Genomic DNA, 22432 nt, shown 5'->3' with positions numbered 1-22432 from the left:
TTATTGATAACCATTCTAAATATGTTACACTTTTTAACTTTGGATTTAATATATATTGATTTAATACTTTAGTATTGCTTAATATTGCACAATTTCATAAAACAGGTTTTAAATATTTGCTCAAACCCTGCTAATCGCTCCACCGCCACAAGCGGTCCAGACTTTGCCAGATCTTCTCCCTTAGCCAATATAGTTTTACAAAGATAGTTGTTTTGCACTCTAATAGGGTTACACTGCACTGATTTGGTTGTTTTGTTTAGGGATGAACAACCAACAGCCAATATTTATTAACTTCCTGGTTTATTTGAGATACTGATGGAGGTCACAGGACATTTTTTCATTATGTTACATTTTGGCATAGTTCCACTAGACAAGCGGTGGTGGAATAGGATGTCTGGGACACCTGTTTGACCTTGTATTGGAGAAACACAAGGGAGAGAGTCTCAGGACGCCGAGGAGAAAGATGCACGGAGAAGTCGCGATTGCCCATTAGAGTATGTAGGAGTGTGTCAGTCCTCCTGACAGAGCTGCTGCCGGTCCTAGAGACCTCTGACTCTCACTAATGGATCGTTAACAGATGCGTCCTCATATACTGTGGCTACAGTCGTACCAAACAGCCCCTCTGGGCATGCTAGGTCCTGGGTGACTCTTTCTTGTCTTAATAAAACAACTGGAAGCAACAAAACTACTCTGCTAAATTACACTGATCAATTTGATCATTTGTAAATCTGTGTAGAAATGAGTCTGAATGTGTATACTAAATGCTAAGATGCTACCGGCTTTTTCTCACACCAAGTTCTCTTGTGCTTCATCTGCTACTTTGTAAGTGTTTAAACTAAGTGGTCTATTTACTAAGCCTTGTATCTAGATAAAGTACTAACCAACCTGCTCCTAACTGTCATTTTGTAAGAGCTGATTGGCTGGTACTTTATCTCCGTTCACTTTATCTCCATCCAAGGCTTAATAAATACACCCCCTAATTCCTGTGTAGTTAAACTCGGAGCCTAACATCTCCAGTACACTTTGAGTGGTGTTTCACTGTGTCTGCAATGCAAATAAGACATGGCTTATGTCGAGTTACCTCGTCTGCTCCATGCCCGCATTACTATATTGGCGGTGCAGTAGTCCTCCTCTCCTCTCTCCTTGTAGCCTGTGTTGTCACTCTAATGGGACCCGTATGACTGGGTATGACTAGGTTGGGAAAGCAGCAGATGCAAATAGATGACGATGACGGTCATCAGTGCTAGCAAAATGCTTGTGATTGGCTTTTTGTGGATGCAGTGCTGATTCTGATTGGTGCTTTCCTCTGAGCTTTCCTCATTGCTTGTGCATTTATTATGGTTTTGTGTTTTAGCAATTGTTTTTTCCTCATGCTCTCAATAGAGTGTTGTTCCTGCTGTAATAGAAAGGTTGTTTAAGTCTTATTGATGCATAATACAGGATGAGTATGTCGCAAGTAAAACAAATGATTAAAACATCACAGTACGTGTATGTGATGTACAGTATATGTGGCATAAACTGGATGCATGCGCTACTGGTACTGACTTGCATGTTTAGAGTATATGTATATCTATATACTGTATATGTCTGAGGCTTTTTTAGTGAACTCAAATTGCACATATAGTTTTTATTAACTTTATTTACATATTTAATTCACAGTGATCTAATAGAGTGAAACAAGGAATATTATATAACTATATACATATATATGTAAGCTATATGGGATTTAAACCTGACTCGAAATACTTCACAAAATCATTGACTGGAATTTGCTTCCCAATAAAATTGTCACATTCTCTCTTACAAACAAAAGCACGTCCTTTGGATTGCATAACTATTGGTTATTATAATGCCCCCAAAATGAATCGTTGTTTCCAGCACCTATTTTGAGGAGACAACTTGGCTAAAACTTAAGTTGAGCAGGAGCCAGTCTTTCAGATTGATGAACAGAGCTATATGCTAGACACTTTTGGGGCCTACAAAGTTTTAAAGGGCCATGTCCCAACTGATTCATATTTGTTTCCAGTTCTGTAACTCATTGAGTTTGGGACTGATGCCAATACCTAATATATTTTAGTTTAGGGAAAGTAAAAGCCTGGTGGAATTTAGTTGAGTTAAGTTATTTTAAATATTCAGCTTACAATAATAAATGATAGAGGATTTATTGTTAAGCCTTAAAGGAATTCTTTGTTGCATCCACTTAAAAAAACAAATAACACTTTACTAATGTATACCTTAATTTGGCTGTAGGAGAAAATGTTAACCTCCGAAATTATGCAAAATAATATTTTAACAATTGTTAATAGTTGGCACTATCTTTACAGTTACAACATATTTACCAACAACCATATTTAAAATGCAGTTGTAGCAACAAAAATTTGCCCCAACTCACAAAGTGGACATGAAAATGACAGCTTGTATTTACCACAATTGGGGCTTCAGGACAGAGCCTCTGAAAAAATGTTGTCCCGGGGAGTGCCTAGGAGCAAAGTCATGGCTACTGTCATCGCTTTGCTTCCATATTCGGCATTGGCGCTCCTCTCTGGTAAATTTTGCCATAGGTGTATCTAATGTTGGTGCAGGTGGTGTGGCTGCTATGTGGCCTGGACTGCCTCCAAAACAGAGCCAGAATTTGCGATGCTGCCTACTCTGCTTGGACGTCCTAGGGGGCATAAGCATCTGACTCCCAGCAGGGTAGGCAGCAATGCAGCAGAGCCAGGGAGGGCAGACACGTGCCACCTCTCACAGGAGACCACCAGTAAGTGTGCATTTACAGGCTGTACCTGCCTGCTATGCATCGTGGCACAGAGCACAAGGGGAGGACGAGGGGAGAAGACGAGCCGGAAGAGTATAAGGGGTGGGCCAGATGAGGAGAAGGGGTTGGCGGCGTGCTGGATGAGGAGTGAGGGTGGGCCAGAGGACTGGTGTAAGGCTGGACTAGCAGTTGGGTGGGCCAGACATAGAGTAATTGTGGGATGCATGAGGCTAGTGGGGTCGGGTTTACAGGAGAAGAGAGATGGTTTACTGGTCTGGGGGCTTAGGAAGGACAGCAGGAGGTAAAGGATAGAGTAGAGAGCACATATGACAAAGAAGAACTGAGGGGAATAATGTTGTCTGGTTGGTGGAGAGAGACTGAGAGTCCAGGATGTTGAAACTAGTAAATTATGTATTGTATTCATGAACAGGGCGGGGGGAGGGATGCAACACTATTGTGAAGCCGTAAAGAGACGCCTATGAATCCCACCCAACTCTGAAATTATTATACTGCACATGTGATCACAATTCACAGTGAATAGAGCCAGTCACAGACTACATGAAGTGTCCACCTGGGCCGTCCACCTCCCTTCCATCTAACCAAGTGACTGCAGTGCACCCTGCCTAATATAATGCACACTAATAAATTATATACAAAAGGAATATCACAGGGCGCACTCTCCCAGTATATAGTACATTACCAACAGTACAAGAGGCTAATATACAGGTGGTCCAGCACTACCTGGGCAGGACTAGGTATGTCCACTCCGGTGGAGTACTGTGGAGAGATGTGTCTCTGGTTGCTGGTTAGGGGCTTTAACAATGTTGCTCTAGATCCTACAAAGTTATAGCTATGCCCCTGGCTAATACATTCTTCGCATTCTGTAGCTTGGTAAATCCGACTTGCATAGCAGCCCCATAGGGCTGCTTTTGCGGTTGGAAATGGAGGGACCTCGGCAGATATTGGAGATATCTGCTGCAGTCTCTCCTTGTTACATCTTAGACATACTTAGATTTTGCGGGAACAGACATTTTCGGTGGATTTCCCACATAATAGCTTTAATAAATATGCCCCTTAGTGTGATAAATGATCATTTGCGATGCAGCAGTTATTTATTTCAGGAACAATCTTAAATGTTGACTAATACATAAATACATATCATTGTAGTAAATAACAACCTTTTTTGGTTTTGATTCAACATTGTCAACATGGTCTGAATGTCGACATTATGTCATTGCTGACATTTTGAGTATCAAAATTTAGCATGTCGATGTCTCATCCATGTCAACATTATGAACGTCGACATTCAGAACATGTTTACATTCTGGTGTCAACATTTTAAATGGCAACATTTTGTACCAAACCTCTTTACTATTGGATATGACACACAAACACTAAATCAAGGTTATTTTTTTTAAACCACATAGACCTAATAATGCAAGCACTGATCACATATTCTTTCAACCCGCTTTTCCCAAAATGCCAATGCGAAGGTGCAGTCAATTTTCACTAGATTATTATTGGGCATTGCGGCAATTATAGATCACGCTCACCGGAATACTGGGTCATTTGCTGATATTGGCGTCTATTCATCATACCTAAAGTTTCTCAGGAGGTCATTAGGTTTAGAACTTGCATGGAGTTCTACCTAATTACCGGAGGAATTCATCATTCCTCCTCCCCATAACTATCTATTCCGAAAAGCTGTCAATTTTGCGATGACAGCTTTTCGTGAAATAGATAGTTATCCCTGTCTGCTCTAACTTACAGCAGCTGGAAACAGTGCTGCGCATGCGCTGTTACATCTGTAAAACCAGCGCATACGCAGCACTGCCTACACCTGCGGTAAGTTTGTGTCCCTCCCCCTCCGCTCACCTGTTCCCCCTCCCCCCCTGCTCACCTCCCCCGTTCAGCATTAACCTGCCCGTGCAGCAGCCTCCGGCTCCATCTGCTATGCTGTCACGTGTTCTCCCAGCAGAGCACAGTACAGAGCATGTGTTCTCCCCAGCAGAACACTTTATTGTGCTCTGCTGGGGAGAACACATGACAGCATAGCAGACGAAGCCAGAGGAGAGACCAGAGCACCGGATGGAGACGCCGGGGGACCTGCACACACTGACACAGGTGTTACCTGCTATTCGCCACCTCACAGTGGCAGATAGTAACACCATCAAATTCCAAAAATACATAATTTTCGGAATTTGATGAATACCGTAATTTCCATATCCCCATACTAATGTATGGGGAGTGTGGAAATTAACGCAGGGGGACTTAGCAAGGAGATATCAGTGATATCTCCTGTGCTAAGTGTGTTCATGAATACTAAAATAACTTTAATTAAGGAAAATGTCCTTAAAAACGTTATTTTAGTGTTGATGAATAGGCCCCATTGGCTGCGATATTCCAGAATATGCAGCAATAGAAAAATTGGTAGGTAAAGTGCTAAACATTTACAAGTGCTAATCACTGTTGAAGGTGCAATAAGTGCAATCCTGATTGGCCTCCCCCTCATTCTCCCCAGTTCACCACCCTGTTAGACCCTGTCACCCCTGGTCTGTAAGTTCTGGATAGCAGGATCATCTTCCGTTTAATTCTCCCCCTGTACTATCCATGTCCTCAGTGCACTCCGACTCATTGCTGTTGTCACTTATCCTTTCTATCTGCCCACCCCAGGGCACTGGTTGGATGACGCTTGTGGACAGCAATTTTCACATAGTGCAACAGATTCTCAATTGGTTTGAGATGTGGGGTGGGATTCACCAAAGCCAGAAATGTGGTCAAACCCCCGAAAATACTGCTTCTATTCGTGACGCCCCCCCTGGGAGAGATCCTTCCAGGACACCCCGCGGCGCATGCGTCATTTTGCGCAGAAGGATGCCAGAGGGATTTCTGGAACATAGACCCGGAAGTCCCTCACTTTCTATGGACAGCTCATATCGGGAGAGCTGTCCTTTGCAATTTATTTTATTCATACATGCGTAATTAACGCTGGCATGCATGTGATGACTGGCGTGATGCATCGCATGCAAATTGTGATGCATCTTTTATCCATAAAAGCTTACTGTAGAATATCGATTTTCTGTGTAAACTTGGAGCTTTCACGTCACGTTTTTCTAATAATGAATTTTTACTTTTTACTTTTACAGTTTGTTAGGAGCCTACTGGTTCTAGAACAATATGTGTAACTGTCAGTTGTCATACAGACATATCTAACTCTTTAGGAGCTTGAATACTTTTGCAAGCCACTCTATGGCACAAGGTATGAATTGCTAGAGGTAAGCAGTCTATCAGAAAGGTGTGAGAGTAGCAAGAGAGCAGATATTGGTGGTAGCAGCAAATATTCAAACGAGAATGTAGTATGAAGTGGAACAAAGACTTTTCATTATATATAATCATCATTATACTCATATTATAACACAGGCCATACAGGTGTGTCCACATACACCTATCCTGAAATAATGCCAAATAGCCTCTTTTAACATGCCATGGACAAGAATGCACTAATCCTAAGTACCCCATACACTAGGCGAACAAAGGGCCTGATTCAGCATGTACATGCGAATGTGCAGTATGGGTCCTGCGTTATTGCACGCCGACCTTCTATGCCTCTGTCTGTCAGGCAGAGGTATTTAAGGGGCGGGGATGGCCAGCGTTCCCTGAAACGGGCGTGTCAGCCACGTTTTCCGGAAGTGGCAAGGACAGGGACTGCGTCTATGGAAGCAATTTCCTGACCTCGCATGCCGGCCATCCGCCATCCTGACCTATGGTTGCGGTGGTGATCCCAGCCTGCGACCTTGGTGTCATACGCCTCCTGCTGCATTTGATTATAAGCAACCGTGGTGGCTCCAGAGATGGGGCTACCAAACTTCGCCAGCCCGGGACTCACTGGCAGTTGATGTGATTCCCCTATTTGAATTTTGAACTGCGCTGCAGCCCCACCTCTGGAGCCGTCACTGTTGTCAAGGATGGAATTACAAAGATACTTGCATGCAGCTTTGCAATTCCGTCCGAAGCTGAATCACCCCCTAAGACTCAAAACTAAGGAAAAAGTAGCATAGTGGAGGAAAAATTAAAAAAATTGAGTGAGTACACAGTCTAGGGTAAAAAGACAAACGACAGGTCCGATTTGAGTGACCCGCGCCACGCATCCTTATGCTTTAATGCAAAGTAAAGCTGGGTACACATTAGGTCGACGGACCGGTCAGCAGCCATAACACTTACTAATCAGCCACTGTATGTGTCTGGGCTAACATCACAACAGGACGGACATTTAAATTTGCTATCTTAGTTGAGATGTCATTGTCGGCGCGTTCCTGCAGCAGCGTATAGGAAGTCGGCGGGTCACCCGTACAAACAGCCAGATAGCTGTGCTGCATGGCTGACCTGATATGTTTGTGAACGGTATTGTTTACAGACATATCGGGTGCACACACCCACAGATGCACTGGTGATATATCTCTCAGAAATAGAACAAGCAATATATCGCCAAGTGTGTGCCCAGCCTAAGATGCAAAATTGAGGAAAAAGTGTGCAGTGTCAGTGAAAAGGCAAAAGACAGGTCTTATACGAGTGATCCACATCATGCTTGATTTGCAACTTTATACCAGTTGCTTTACTACAAAAGTAATCATCCTAACTACCTAGTACACTATAAGCAAAGTAAGACGCGAAATTGAGGAAAAGGTATGCAGTCTGAGTAAAAATAATCCGCAACTTTATACCAATTCCTTTACTACAAAAATAGTCATCTTAACTACCTAGTGCACTTTGGGGCCTATTCCTCATTACATAATTATCAGTAGTGATAATTATGTTTTAAACTCGCTATGAGTTTAAAAAATGTTTTGGAGGCATTCAGCATGCCTCCCTAACAAAAGTATCATTTCCGAAAAGCTGCTCTTTTTGCGGAATCAGCTTTTCGGAAAACTGATACTTTTCCCCTGCAGCTGAAGTATCCACAAGGATTTCCTCACTGCTGCATGTCTCTGCCCCCCCTATTCCCTGCTGTCTTTCACCCCCTAAGCCCCCCGCGGGTGTCCGATCAAGCCCCCTTCCCCTCATGGGTGTCCTATCCGCCCTCCTCCCGTGGGTTTCTGATCCTGAAACCCCTCCCACCTGCGGGTGTCGGATCCCGCCCCCCCTCCCCCCGTGGGTGTCCGATAACCCCCCACCACTATCCTCTCTTCCCAGCTCACCTGTCTTCTGTTGATGAATCCGGCCACTTGTCTGTGTTGCATCTGTAGTGCAGACACAGCAGGGAGGGATCTTAATAGATCCCTCTGCTGTGGCTGGCATGTAAATCTTCACAGGCTGCCATATAAACAGCTGCCTGTGAAGATTATTGGGGGCTGAACGCCATCTCAGGATGGCATTCAATTACACCATTAAGTTCGGAAAAAAAATATTTTTCTGAACTTGATGAATTGCATTTTTCACATGCTTTTGTAAAAAATAAGTGATGATGAATAGGCCCCTATAAGCAAAGTAAGAAGTAAAATTGAGGAAAAGTAGCAAAATGGAGGAGAAAAAGCACAACATGGGAATTGTGCCAGGCATCTCGCATCGTATAGCATAAAAGGTATGAGGGCAGATCACAGCGGAGTGGATTACCTTAAATATAAAGTGGATGACTTAGTAGTAACCAATGAGAAGGCATGACAGTGATGATACTAATATTGTGTGTATAGGTTTATTTCTGACTGTAATGCATAGCAATAATGAAGGAAGCTGAATTTGTTAAGGTGATTGTGAACATTTTGTGGTGGAGTTTGACAGAAAAGAAGCAGATTGGCAATGTTACAGTGGAAAAAATGTCAGTTATATGTTTTAAACAGCAAAAAAGAAGAACAGATTGAAAAATAAAATCTTGGTATTTCATTGGGGCTCATGCTGAGTTGGACACACATGCATCCAAATAATAAGCTCTTATAAGCCACAGGATAAAAATAGTGTATGTCTGCCCATATGCTGAGTTGGAGTCATCTCAAAATGCGTCCAGCTCTTCACCAGTCGTGTAATTACACCAGAATTACGGCAGGAGTATTTAAATCTAGATACACTTAAACCAAACCAGGTCATATACAAAAGAAAAGTGTTATTAATATTTGTTTCAAAATGCACTTGATTTAATTTTAAAAAACAAAAACAACAGTATACACAGTAATAAAGCAAGTATAATCTTCTCTCTCATGTATGAATAAATTTAGCAGAAAAAATATTTCAAAATACACACACAAATTCATATAATATATGGACAATTAAGAAGAAAGCACTATCCGTTTCATAGGGTAATTTATAACCAGAAGCAGCTACAGTAGCTAGTATTATCATGATCAGTGTACCATCTCTCTCCCATTTATATGGCTACTGACAGGTGTACCTCTACCTTTGTGTAGGTGGTTTGCCTCTGTCTGCAATTATATAAACATGCTCTTTCTATACTCGTACTGCATTTGCACGCTCCCCTCCCCCATTCTGCTTCTCCCAGCTTAAGAAGGTGCAAATACCAAATCGGCATGCAGAAGTGGGCATGTGCTTTTTGTGTGGGTGCTGTCAGCAGTGATGATAAGGCATATTGGGGGAGATATATCACAGCTTCTAGCTATCATTTGTTAATACATCCTATAAAATAATATCTAAAAGCTGGATGGTTAGGCAACTTATCCTCCTGTACTCTTTAGAAGGTTTGATACATCTCCCCCATGGGCCGAATTCAATTAGCCGTGAAAAGTGCCGCCTGGCGAAAAACGGACTGAATTCGCCTCATATGCCTGTTGTGCCGCGATGTTTTCTCCATGCGTGTCCCCGCTTTTCACCCTATTCAGTTGCAAAACACGCAAAAACGCGGATAGGCGAATGTTTCACAAAGCGAAACTAGTGGAAAGGACCTCTTTTTTGGGGGGAAATCAGTCTGTACCCCATAAAACGCTTCAGTGACCCTGGGAATCTATATAGAATAGTAGTAGTAGCCCTAATAAAGGTATTTAGTGAACTTATTTTGTTGCAATGGGCTGTTATATGCATATTTGCATATGTGTGGAAAAATGATAGAAAGCAATGTTTTTGGGGCAAAATAACTACCGAGGTTAAATTTGGGTACATGAAAATGGGTACTAGTGTATTTTGATGTCTATAAAATGAAGATTTTAAAAAACTCAAAGATACACCTGCTGCAGCCTAGTGCAATCCTAAAAATACCTGTCCCAACCATATAGCCCCCCAAACTACAAGGCCCCCCACCCTTTATTTCAAAACTTTTTAATTTTCACCCCAAACATGACATATCTTTTTTGGGGTGAATTAAGTTATTTTTTTTTTGCCCTATTAATCATTTAGGGGGGGACCCAAAGGGTTCTGAACCAAGTCCACACATTTGCACCCCAAAATATGGATTTTGCACTTCTTTTCTCCTGCCTTTTGCTGGAGATACTTTTTCGCCTGTTTTTGCCGATGGAGTTTTCGCATAGGCGATAACTCCGGGGAATAGAATATGGAGATAGTTTGAAAACAGGCAAAAAGTGCAAATCGGAGAAAACTTCTCTCCAAACTGCACTTTTCGCGGCTAATTGAATACGGCCCTTAGTTGGGAATTTTACGAATAGAGTTGTGTCCACAATGACTCTGAGAAGGCAGAGGGCCATTCACATTCCCATTGTCAAGAAAGCTTCACAGCGTTCCTGGTGAGTGATTTTTGGTTTAGAAATATAAATGGAAATAGTTCTTTTTATGAGTGTAACGTAAAATAAATGAGAAAGTTACCTCTCAGCCCTGCCTGTCTGTTTTGTTAGTTAGGAACACAAGAAGTATATGGTGAAATGGAAGATAGCATGAACAAAATAAGACTGTGCAAAAGGACGATTTTATTTGGAAATTGCATTGCAAACAAATAACTAACATTTAAATATTTACAGCTTACAGTCTACATTCTTGGAATCTAATCAGACTTAAAACATGTTTAAACAATTAGATTTCATCATCAATTTGATATGGTAAATTGTAAAGGGATTTCTGTCTATGACAAGTGGTGCCATCATGAATGAATGGAAATGTAATCAGCAAAATGAGTAATTGTGCATAAAATTGCTGCAAAACCACCTGAGCATTTCTGTACTATTTTAGCTTCACAGGGGCAAATTATAGCCGATGGGCAGGAGTTTTGTTTTGTTAATGTATTATTAATTATTGTTAAATAGTTTATAGGTTTTTGTTATTACTTTTCTGCATATAAAGTTTCTTATCCCATAAGTGACCACTTGTTGTAATAGAGAATGTTTGCAAACAAAATACATTCTTCTTTTTTTTGATCATTATTATTTTTTTGCCTGCTGAAGAGTTTCCAAGAATTATCCTTTATTGTGACTTTCTGGGCTTATTTAGCTAAAAGAAAATACAGATATGTTCTCTTGTATCTTTGCACATGCATCATGCCATGCAACTTGCTGCACATGGGTGCGTCACAGTTCATCAGGCCACGTTCGCACAATGCAATCCAAGCAGCAGTGATAAAAGATGACACAATGGTGACTTTTCTTAATCTGTTGTGACACAGTCGGGATAGGGGTCCCTTTCCTGGGTAGGTGGGCTCCCTCCTTCACACACAGCAACCAGAGAAACAGGACACATTTCTGGGGTTCTCGTACAAGCTGGTCGGAGGCAGTCTTTATTGTACAGGTCACATAAAATAAAACAAAACACAAACAAATCCTAGCCCATCTGGGCTCTAACCAGACACTATCAGGAGCCTAAATAAGTTCACATCCACAGTACTTACAAGCTGTATCAAACAGTGTCTCAGAGCAAGCTAGCCTGCGGGCCTGCTCTTCCAGGTGTGAGACACTCGGCCACAACTAAACCTAGCTTATCACAGCCATTTCCAGGTGCAAGCCCTAATGAGCCTGCTACCAGGCTGAAAGGCCCAACACCCAGAGTGGCCTGTGGATGGAGCCCTCCCTCTCCTCACATCCACACCCCCAGGACCCATTCCGGCTTTTCACCAAAGCCAACAATTCTAGTCAGTTTTCCAAACAGACTTCTCCTGGGGGTTTTAAAACACATAGGACAGGAATCTAGGACACATATAGTAGCCATACCAAACTTTTACAGGGCTTCTATCACACTGTTCTATAAAAACTGTCATTACTATCAGTGAGTAGGGATGTAGTAAATATGCTGGCGAACAGGATGCCGGCCGTCGATATACCGACGTGGGAATCCTGCCGCCAGGAAAAATTCCGACACTGCTCTCCTGAAGGGGTTCAGGATACCAGCGTTGGCATCCCGTCCACAGAATCCCGAAAGATCCAGGGTAAGTATGCATGTTAGCCCTGGGAAGGGGGGGTTGGGTTTAGGGACACCCCGGGGGAAATTAGGGTTAGGTTGCGGGGAGGGGGGATTTAGGGTTAGGCACCACCAGGTGGAGATTAGGGTTAGATACCCCCCCGGGAGAGTTAGGTGTAGGGTGCGGGAAGGAGGTGTTAGGGTCAGGCACCACTGGGGGGGGAGGTTAGGGTTAGACACCCCCCAGGGAGGTTAGGGTTAAGCACCACTACGGGAGGGTTAGGGTTAGTGGGGGAAGGAGAGGATTAGGTTCCTTACCGCTGCTGTCGGGATTCTGCACCCTTGGGCTTCCAGCATCAGGATTTGAGTATTTCAAACCCCAGTGAGTCATGTTGTTGAAAGTAACATTGTTTTTCAGGTACATTTTGTTTTTTACCTGTTGTGTAAAAACAATTGTACCTAGTACACATTTTTATCTGTAGTAATTTCCAAGGGCAGAAAGGACCAGAAATAAACAATTTCCTTTAAGACACAGTAACCCTATATTTATAAACATTTCCATATGATTTAGCTACTAATTGAGTTGTAAAATATTTCTACAGATATTATCTCTGTATATTCAGGAGTTAAACAGTGTATCTCAAACACTATCAAAGCTAATATTGTCTTTTTAGACCTTCTCCTTTAACTATTGTACAAATGCCATGTTCTGGCTATAACTCTCTTTCCATACTGTAGATAGGAATATTTTACTTTGTGATCCCTTACCTATTAATAAGGAGGAAGGGTGCGAGAGATGCTGAAGGGGAGCACTCATGGGTGCTTGCTGTCTGTAAACAATCTCTACAGCAGAAAAATATTTTACCCAAATATAAAACACGATGGATATTTTCGATTTTACTTGGATGCAACAATTGTAAAGAAAAGACATTTTTTTTAGGTTAGTGTCCCTAGAACATCAATATGATTATTCTTGTGAATAAATAATACACAAAACAGGTGTGTCCAAAATCCAAATACACCTATACTCAAATGGCCACGGACATTTCGACTAAGCTGTGCCATGCTTTCTGCCACACAGTTGTGTACAGAACATGTTTCTTATTTGCGTCACTAATGTGCCTAAAGTACAATGCACAAGTACCCTGGACACTGGCACTGCATGCAGCAGCTGTGTTCGACTTGAACACGAACCTAGAGTAGAAGGCAAAAGAGTAACGATACAAGTAAGCCGCACCATGCATCACGCCACTCAGTGTTGTGCTTAATCTGTGACTTTATACCAAGTTCATTGCGACAAAAATACTAATCCTAAGTGACCAGAACACTTTAAGGGACTTTGGATGCAGCTGCAAAGTGAATAAGATGCTACATTCAGAAATAAGCACTAATGTCTTCGACTCGCTATCCATGGCAGAGCGTCTTAAGTGGTGCCATGTGTCAGGCGCCATGTGACGTGCAAAAGAATAGGTCTATGAGGACACATCTGCAAGTCATCTTCATGTAGAATGTAATAAAAAACTGTGAAGACTGTCAATAACTATCACAAGGGCCCTCGTGAAAGTTAAAGAACTTCATACAGGGACCAGAGTGGGTTCTAAAGTGAATCAACATCTGCAAGCCAAGCATATGTACTTTTTGTTTGCTGACAAGTCATGATCTAATCTCCCTTATGATTGAACAAACTGCATAGAAGAATCCAGCATAGGTGCCTTGCCTTATGTTAAAGGTCATTTTCATTGCATTGGGAATTACCACAATGATTTTTCTTTTCACAAGAAAAATAAGCCAACTAGAAATACTGTGACTATTTCATAATTATTGGGCATATTTAGCTAAATACATCAGTCATCCATGAGCACTGAACAAATATAGAGTAGTAAACCAATACAAACCATTGTATGAAGTACATTTCTAAGTAGCTGACTTGTACTAATTCAATTATCTACATGTTGGAATTTTTTTCCAGTGTTAAAATCATTATTATGCCAAATATAATTATAGAGAAACTAAATGTTTTACAATATAGTGGGAACAGTTTTTACTATTTTGCAATACTCACGCTATAACTACAGTTACAAAACAGTGTTGCAGAAAGCAGTTAAATCTGCTGCCATGAAAGTGCTGATACATTTTGTAATGTTGATGTTGGACATTGAAAAAATAGACATCTGTTTTTGTGCTATAAGAGAAGCTAAGTAAGAGTTGGATTTATAATGTTTTTAGCATACTCAAGCTATAAAAAGGAACAACATTGGTTTTACAAATTGAGCGTATTTAAATAGAGTTAACTGTGGTGGTTATGTTTAAATGCTATATTTACTGAACAACTTAAAGATGAATACCTGGCAGTGGATTTAATTATGCATTTCTTGGTTGTGTACAAGTATCAGATTCATGGTCTATTTAAATTTTAAAAAATGTAGGTAAATATTTTCTTTAGTATTTTCTGGATATTATACCAAAATTACTGGACTGATGTTAGTAATAAAATGAAGTTTAAATGTTCTGTGGTTCAGAGTGTAGTATACATTAATAATGATTTAGCACGGCAGCAGGTGCTCTGAAAATAGCATCACACAACAGAATATGACTGCAGAGTGTGTAACAAATAGAACACGTTACAAGCGTTATTAAACATAAAGCTGACCAGCTCGTGTTTATTTGGTCACCTTTGTTAGCTCATTATGGAGCATCAGCAGCCCCCATGACCTTTGGTTTGTAGGCATGATTTGATCTCTACCTGGGGCTTCGTATTGGTTGGGTTCTCCATAAACCTCCGTTGGGGTTGTGCCTTTTGTGTTTTGTGACTACATTGTTATAGTAGCTTAAGTTCTGTTGATCTTACTGTGTGCTCTCCTTGGTAATGTATTAGATATTGGATATTTTTCATGTAAAATCCTCCCCTTTTGTACCCCCATCCTCGTATATCAAAATTCTTTAATAAAACCGATTGTATTAAAAAAAGAAAAGAAAGGAAAATGACTTTAGATCACAGGTTCTCAAGCTGTGTCCTCAGGACCCCAAACAGTGCATGTTTTCCAGGTCTTCTCACAGAATCACAAGTGAAATAATGAGCTCCATCAGTGGATTTTTTTTAAATGTGTCAGTGAGTAATGACTACATCTGTGCACCTGCTGGGTGACCTGGAAAACATGAACTGTGTGGGATCCCGAGGACCCAGTTTGAGAACCACTGCTTTAGTTTATCGGCCCTCATTTATTTAGAGCTGTACGCTAATGCAGCTGTGCATATACGAAAATATGCTAATGGAACAGCCATCATGACTTGTACTAAGACGCTCACTTCATTCATCACAGCTGTCTGCAAGTGCATACACATATGCAGCATCAGGCGCATATCATACAAACATCCAACTCCTGAGTGAGTCTATGGGAGGAAAACTTTGCGTGTCTTTGCTAACTCTTCTATGGCATATTTGCCTATTCTCCCAAAAGGTGCGGGGGACTCCAGACTTTGCGGGCAGTCCCCAGCACCCACAGAAGAGTGGGTGGAGCAGCTGCATCCCGACCACTGCCTTGTCAAGTGGGTAGGATGGGGATATAATACTGGGAATTGCAGTCTGTATGTAAAGCTAAAATAAAGCGATTTACATAATTTTAACCTCGCCCTTTCCCTCAGACTCGTGATTCACAACATTTTGTCATGAAGGGGGCAGGGCCTAATGACACGAAAAGCCTGGCCTCACCTTCAAAATGGTCTGCTGCATCTTTTGTCCAGGCTTCTCCTGGAGAGGAGCAATTAAATGTCATCAAGTATGTTCTATGGAGGTAAACTATAATGAGCAATGTTTTCCTGCCAGATAACCCACATTGTAATAACATGCAAGGTTTCAGTGCAGCCTCACTACTAATTAAAAAAAAAAACATTGTGGAGTATTAATGTTGTATAGCTGATAATTAAATGCATTGGATTTTCTGACTTGTATACATATATTAACCATCGTTTCAACTCCGCTTTTTCATTTGTACTGACCTGTTGTGAATGGGAGACCATAAAAGCAGTGTTGATTATTTCTACAGTTTTCCATTTCACCAAGCTAAACCTTACCTCACTCTTACAGTGCTTGCCTATTCTTGATTTGGACAAGTAGACTATCTCTAGAGTACAGGTTCTCAAACTTGGACCTCAAACAGTGCATGTTTTCCATGTCTCCTCACAGAATCGCAAGTGAAATAATTATTTCAACCTGTTGATCTTGATTAATGTGTCAGTGAGTAATAAATACACCTGTGCACCTGCTGGGTGACCTGGAAAATGTTACCTGTGTGGGGTCCTGAGGACCGAGTTTTACCAACTCAGAATCTGCACACTGGTCTCTGCTGCTCTCAACACGCCAATGATGTGATTGGATATTTCCATCTCATCACTTCAAAGCAGACTAAGGTCAAACATGCTGTACATTAGCCTGGGTACCCACAGGTATTTGTTATAAATTTAAAAGCATGGCAAGTGTGTGTGGGATCACTGGAAAAAATGGTTTTTATTTTCATGTTTTCATGAACTGTAGTAGCATTAAACCCTAGTACAATGCACAAAATTGACATCACTTGGTAAGAGGACTTACAGGGTGCAGGAAGCCATGTGATCCAAGTTAATAAACGGCAGAGGAAATCTGCAGGGGTCTCTTGTTGTGGTCCTTGGCTCCATCAATCAGCATCCTGGATTCCAGCCAAATGGTTTCTGAGATGATGTCAGTTCTAGGTCATTGGTCGTGGCACTATTGCTGTAAGCTAGGCCTTTTTCCTTTTAGTTTTGATTGAATAAACATATATGTGTCACCAGGGGCATTTTAAGAGAGGAGGGGGCCCGCGTGCAGACTAAGTGCGGTCCCCTCCTCTCTCCGGTGGTCCCGCAGAGCACTGTAGATTCTGGCTTAGTGCCAGAATCTACTGCGCATGCGTGGGTCTCCAGGAAAATGGTGCCCGCGCCATTTTCCTGGGTGACACTAGTGCTGCGCATGCGCAGGTCACTGGGAAAATGCCCGCTGCCATTTTCCCAGTGACTTTTGCTGCTCTGCAGCGCCGGCTTGGCGCTGCAAAGCCGCATTATGCAAAGGTAAGTATTAGACTATGGGTGCAGGGTATGCGGTGTGGGCCCCCCTGGACCATAGGGCCCGTGTGCCCCGCACATCCTGCGCCCATTATAGATACGCCCCTTGGTGTCACAAGTCTATTATCAGAAGCTGAAAGTAAAGTTTAAAAATAAATAATACATGAAACTAGGTCATGGTCTCCGCTTGCCTTAGACTGTTGTTCGCATTATATTGGTCAATTTTGCTAATGCAAATAAACTTGATCCTTTAGTAAATATACCCTTAATGAGATAGTAGTACTTCCATCATAGATAACTGCTATTTTCCTTGCTCATTAGCAGCTGCATCTCCTACCTTCTTGGATGAGGGGGCTGCCCGTACTGCAGTCTGGACTCTGGAGACTGTCCCTGTGCAATGGATCTGGCAGGTGCCAGGACCGTCACAGGCACACAACAGTGGCGCAACTGGTGCATGCGCACTAACATCTAATGCTGCCCCTAGAAGCTGATTAGGGCTGTCGAAAATACAGGATAGTGGCTTCCTATTGGAATCAGTGTCTCTGGTAATCGCAGGCCTGAACTGGCAGATCCCGGAGGAGAAAACACCTCTCCCTGGGGCATTTAGTCGGCATCCCGGCGTGTGGGATGCTGGCAGTCTAAATACCAGAGTCGGGATCCCGGCACCAGTATCCCAACTGACAGCATCCCGAAGGTAAGTATCGCCAGTTAGGGGAGGGTTAGGGTGTGGGGTTAGGGTTAGGCACTAGGGGGAGGTTTAGGGTTAGGGGCACCAGGGAGGGAGGGTTAGGGTGTGGGGAGGGGGAGGTTAGGTTTAGGCACTAGTGGGGATGTTAGGTTTAGGCACCGGGGAGGGAGTGTTAGGTTTAGGGTGCGGGGAGGTTAGGCTTAGGCACTAGGGGGGAGGTTAGGTTTAGGCAGCAGGCAGGGAGGGTTAGGATAAGGGTTAGGGTTAGACTTACCTTGTTTCCTTGATGGGGTTCGGGATTCTAACTGTCGGGATGCTGCTGTCGGTATTCTGACCAGCCGCATCCCGACGGCTGGCAATCCATACCCAACCCCTCCCTGAAACTACCTGTCCTGTGTGTAATTGTCAGAAAGCGCTACCAATGGTAAACCACTGCCAGTGAAACCAGTGCACTGACTCACTGGCTTACTGGGGGTGGCGGATTTTACTAGGGGGGTTTTAATAAATAAGTATATAGTCAATTATTATATATTTTCTAGTTCTTAGACTAATAAGTGATTTTAAAAGAAAATGTGTTTGAAAGTACAAGGTATATCAATTGATATAAGGATTTCTTGTGTTTTTTAATATCTACATTTTTATAATATATCTTGAAATTTGTTTTGTAGGCGTGCCGAGGCCAGGTTCGCTTAGGCGGAGGAGGGTTTGGTCTGCACACCCTAATTTTAAACATAATAAGAGGTTTTACCATGCTGAGACTTGTAGTACAATGCAGGGGACATAGAATGCAGGTGCACACTTCTAGTACTAAGAACAATGACAGTCAACATAGTCATGATAAACTCTACAATTAACGTGGAGTATAAATGAGGTTTTTAGTACATGTTGGGCCAAATATGTTTTCCCATCCACCGTGGTAAGGTGAGCCCCATAAAATGGGTCTCTAACATCCCTAATACTAATGCATTATATAAATTTATCCAGGACTTACCTATAATAGTGCCCATTCTAATATGTAGACAGCAATGTGGGAACCTGTACTGATTAAAAGCACCTAAGTACAGATGGGTGGGGTGCAAATACCAAGCAGAAGGAGTCTCAGCCTTCAAGTGTACAATATATACACAAATATAGTCAAAAGGGGAAGGGGGCTTGTACTGCACACCCTGATATTAAACATAAGAAGCGGAACTACCATGCTGAGACTTGTAGTACAATGCATGGGACAAAGAATGCAGGTGCAAGAGAACCTCACTTATACTTTATAATTGTAGAGTTTATCAGTTGTAGAGTTTATCAGTTCCTACGTGGGCTGGTCAGTGAGTCAGGACCCGGAGCCAATCAGCATCTGCTCTACAGTTAGTTGCCGCTGATTGGCTGGCGGCTCCTGACAGTTCTCACTGATCAGTCGGGAGCCAGTTAGTGGTGTAAGTCATCACACACATACACCGCTAAAGGTAAGTAAATGGATCGGGTGCCAAAGACCCCCCTGGATTTCTTACGGAGACCAGCACGAGGATGGAGGTGAGTATAGGATCTTTTTTGCAGGTACATTCTCCAAACGGGATTCTATATGGAGAAGTGGACAGATCAACTGGCAGCAGGTAAGTATGTGTGAATGGGATAGGTAGGTATGTAATAAAATGTTACTGTATATGGTGTGTGTTGTGTCTTTATTTAACTATTTATTTTACAGTGGAGGTACGGGTGCCGGCCGCCTGCTGGGACTTGTAGTTCCACAAGTGCCAAAGGGCAGGCATGCTGTCACCTGTAGTTCCACTGTAAAATACTACTATTTAACACTTTATTACTCCTGTACCCACAGCCCAGGGGTGCAGGGAAGAGCCCCAGGCTTCAGACCAAGCCTGGAGTTTCGGGTCCCCACCTCCCCTGAGATCCCCAGCTTGGCCTGACTGGCTTGAGGTGTTAATGCTTTGGCCATGGAGCCCCGGTGATAGGGTCTCCTGGCTGTGGAATTACACCCCGGTCGGTTTGGGTCCGGTGCTGGTTTTAAATATTGGGGGACTCCTATACACTTTTTTTCTCCCTATATTTAAAACCAGGCATGGCCCTGTAGCCAGGTGCTGGTTCCTAAATTATGGTGGTACCATACTTGTTTTGTTCCCCGTAATTTTTGGACCCAGGACTGGCTGACCAGTCCGAGGCTGGTTATGCTTTTGGGGGGGACCCTACGTCATTTTTAAAAAACATTTTACCTGTTATTTACAGGTACAACACACAAGTAGCCTTCACATAGCTCATTGATATGTGCAGGCTGCTTGCTCAGGAGAGTTTTGCAGTGAGAAAACACTGCAATCTCGGGTGAGTAATCTCATCTAAACTTGCTACTTGGGGGAGATATCTCGATCTGCTTCGCCATCGGAAAACTCACTTTCACCTAAACTCACTTATTAGTAAATTTGAGAGATGAAAAATGGGCAAATCACCCGAGATTCGGCGATGCAAGTCGAGATTAAATTTAAAAAAAAAAAACTCAATCAGACTCGATTCTTAGTAAATTTACCTCTAGTAATCTCCCTGATTGCACCCCCATGAAGCTGTTATATTAAAAAAGCAGAGCTATATGCATTCAAATGGGATCATTAGTATCATTTCCCTGCCTTGGTTATAAAGCACAATGATCCCTATGGCTACATGCGTTTTCTGAAAAATATTAGTGTGTTTTCATCAACAAGTAGATCTTACTAACTGCTTTTGGGCTCGTTTACAATTGGATATGTCAGTTTATGACACTCCTCTCAGATATAGCAGCACATGCCCACTTTACCACTGCGCTCAGGTGGTGCATTCATAATCTCCCTGAAATGCTTTTTCAAAAGTAGGTAAGTATGCTACCAGTATTTTACCTTAGTAGCCAAGATTTTCAGGGTGGTGTGGGACAGGGTAATTATGTTTAAACTACTCCACATACTGCCAGATGCTTATATTTGAAGAGACTTTCCACAGCAACTAGCAAACTTAAAATATTTGGACCTAAATGCTAAATGCATGTTTGAGTTTTAGAGTAAATTCAGCAGATGCCTGAACGATGTCCCTGGTGCCATGTCTATGGCGCGCATTGCAGTTGCTGTGCATTGGCAGCTTGTTTGGACCTTTTCACTAGATTCTTAGCCAGGTCATGTTAGTAACAGTAAATCTACTCTGAAACAAGCAGAGCAGAGTATTTTTACTGGATGTATTTGTGCTTAAACTAATGAAGTATTCCATGTATTTGCTATAAATAAATCACCTCAGAATATGTACCTAAACAGCTCACTTGTTGATGAACAAAGTAGTCTTAGATTTACTTTAACATTTTCTTCCTGACAATGGGCCTGATTCATTATGGATCGTAATTGTAACAGCGTACACAAATCGGCCGATGGTGTGTTCTACGCATGCGTAAGCACCACAGTGCGCATGCGCAGGCCAGTATTACGATTGCATTGCGTTCACATATGCAGATACAAAGCCATTGCAGAGTGAGTGATGGAATGTCAGCATTTGGGGTGGTGACCGGGGAGTGGTTGGAGAAACGCAGACGTGCCTGTCCATTTCAACACCGTTTCCTGGGAGTGAACAAATTAGCCACTGCGACGGCATTCACAGCTTGTGTACTCACTGCTTGCAACGAGACTTGCAATTTCTAGGACAGATCAGACTTGCTGTAATTCTGCGTGAGGGTCCGATGTTACTCGATATTAACGATGTATACGCAGGACTGCAAGGTCTTACAGAAGTGAGAAAAAAAAGATACTTCTCCATGCTTTTCACTGCTTGATACATAACCTACCTACAGTACTAATGTATAGATTGCCCATTTGGCAGGCTGCCTGTATCATACAGTGCATCTGGAAAGTATTCACAGCGCTTCACTTTTTCCACATTTTGTTATGTTACAGCCTTATTCCAAAATGGAATAAATTAATTTTTGTCCTCAAATTCTACACACAATACCCCATAATGACAACGTGCAAAAAGTTTATTTGAGATTTTTGCAAATTGAATTAAAAAAATGAAGAAATCACATGTACATAAGTATTCACAGCCTTTGCCATGAAGTTTAAAATTGAGCTCAGGTGCATCCTGTTTCCACTGATCATCATTGAGATGTTCCTACAGCTTAATTGGAGTCTACCTGTGGTAAATTCAGTAGTTTGGATATGATGAAAGGCATACACCTGTCTATATAAGTCCCACACTTGACAGTGCATGTCAGAACACAAACCAAGCATGAAGTCCAAGAAATTGTCTGTAGACCTCCAAGACACGATTGTCTCGAGGCACAAATCTGGGAAATGGTACAGAAAAATATCTGCTGCTTTGTAGGTTCCAATGAACACAGTGGCCTCCATCATCTGTAAATGGAAGAAGTTCGGAAACCACCCGGAATCTTCCTACAGTTGGCCAGCTGTCTAAACTGAGCGATCATGGGAGAAGGGCCCTAGTCAGGGATGTGGCCAAGAACCTGATGGTCACTCTGTCAGAGCTACAGCATTCCTCTGTGGACACAGGAGAGCCTTCCAGAAGGACAACCATCTCTGCAGCAATCCACCAATCAGGCCTGTTGTTACAAGTCCAGTCCAGGACATGGCCAAGATCCTCCTGATCCTGTTCCCACTGGACCTGCCTCCAGGAGA

General features: G+C 42.4%; 1 protein-coding gene across 1 annotated transcript in view; it reads left to right on the top strand.

Moving 5' to 3' along the window:
* The window catches only part of SMOC2 (SPARC related modular calcium binding 2), a 424404-nt gene that overhangs the window by 321308 nt on the left and 80664 nt on the right, over positions 1-22432 (top strand). The window lies entirely within an intron of this gene.

Source organism: Taudactylus pleione, unplaced genomic scaffold (genome assembly GCF_031769625.1).
Source record: "Taudactylus pleione unplaced genomic scaffold, aTauple2 ptg000473l, whole genome shotgun sequence".
NCBI classification, from domain to species: domain Eukaryota; kingdom Metazoa; phylum Chordata; class Amphibia; order Anura; family Myobatrachidae; genus Taudactylus; species Taudactylus pleione.
Note: the sequence above shows the minus strand (reverse complement) of the source record. Positions and strands in the feature narration are given on the sequence as shown.